Below are 1611 nucleotides of genomic sequence, written 5' to 3' on the forward strand. Positions count from 1 at the left end.
GGGCAGCGGGCCAGGGGCAGCGGGCGGGGGTACAGGGCCCGGGCCGGCCTCTGCCCATCACCTCTATCAAGTGGGGGAGCGCTGGTCCTGGAGGCTGCTCGTGGCCAGGCCCCGTTCTCTCGGGCGTCAGTGGAGCCCCCGGGGAGGCGGAGGAGAGGGGCGGCGAACACAGGAACCCATAAATGCGTGACTGAGTCATGGGAAATGCTGGGAAGAGTGAGGCAGGGAAGGCATCTGAGGGGTGGGCGGTGCCACCGTGGCAGTGCTGGCGGCTGGCAGCTACAGGACCTCAGGCAAAGCAGCGCTGTCTGCGGCGGGGGTTCTGAGGACAGGATTCACGCCTCAGCAAGAGCCCCCTGGGGCCTCCAGCTGAGAAACCAGGGACCCCGCGACACCGCTGGCGGTCCCGGGCCCACCTGACCCCCCGAAACCTCCTCTTCCGAGTCTGTCAGCCCCATGGCCAGCCCGGGCCCAGTGGTGCCAGCGCTCACCCCTCCTCCCCAAGGCGGGGGAGCACTCTCGGGCCTCCTCCAAGGTCGGAAGGAGAGACGCTCGTGGGCTTGATGCAGATGGCTGGAGGTGTTTACTTTGGTTCGGTTGCTCGGTCGCTCAGTTGTGTCCGACTCTTGCAGCCCCATGGACTTCAGCCTGCGGGGCTTCCCTGTGTGGAGGGGTTTGGGCCACAGGCTTTGCTGTGAAACACGCATGGGTGTAGCCCAGGGGAAGGGACGCGCCCCTCGTGAAGAGTGAGAACGCCTGTGCCCAGGCTCCTCTCTCCGCAGGGAAGCCCTCGTCCCTCTGGCCTGACGCCCCCCAGTCACCCTGTGATGGGTGATTTTGTACTTGTCACCCAAAATAGCATTTTGGGGACTTCAGCGAAGCATTTCAGCAATAGACGCCCCAGCATCTGAAATAGGGCAGAGGCTGACAACAACCTTTTGAAGGCCTCCAGGCACCACGTGTGGGGCCACTGGTCAATGGCAGCAAACCCAGGCCCGGGGCACAAGTTGGGGGGCCGCGAGTGGAGGGCCGCGAGTGGGGGCCTGCAAGTGGGGGGGCCGCGAGTGGGGGGGCCCAAGTGGAGGGGCCACAAGTGGAGGAGCCCAAGTGGAGGGGCCGCAAGTGGAGGGCACTTGTGTACAATGGAAACTTGGTGTTACAACCTGGATCTGCTCTGAGATCTGTTGACGGTCCCCCCCAGGGATGACCTGGAGCTCCTCCCCACAAGCCAGAGGCTGGCCACACCATTGCCCGGCCAGGCTGGCCCACGCGCTTGAGTTGAACTCAGTCGCCTGATCCCTGGGCAGGCCTGACACCTGGAGCAGGAGATAACCTGCTGGCCCTGGCACCCACTGTCCGGCACCCAGGCCCCGCCCAGAAACTGGCCTCCTGCCTACCCAGCGCGTCTTCAGACCACCCCTCCCCCGAGGGGACCCGAAGGGGCAGGCTACCGGTTAGGTCACCGGGCGCCGCTCAAGGGCCCCTTTGTGCGGTGACCAGCCTGGCACGCGCCTTCGCGGTCTGGGCTCAGGGGCGGTGCCGGCGGTTGCGAAGGGGGGTGGGGTCCGGTCCGGCTATGGGGGTCTGCGGGGAGCCACGGCCCTGGTCACC

This window comes from Bison bison, unplaced genomic scaffold, assembly GCF_000754665.1.
Source record: "Bison bison bison isolate TAMUID 2011002044 unplaced genomic scaffold, Bison_UMD1.0 scf7180017847734, whole genome shotgun sequence".
NCBI classification, from domain to species: domain Eukaryota; kingdom Metazoa; phylum Chordata; class Mammalia; order Artiodactyla; family Bovidae; genus Bison; species Bison bison.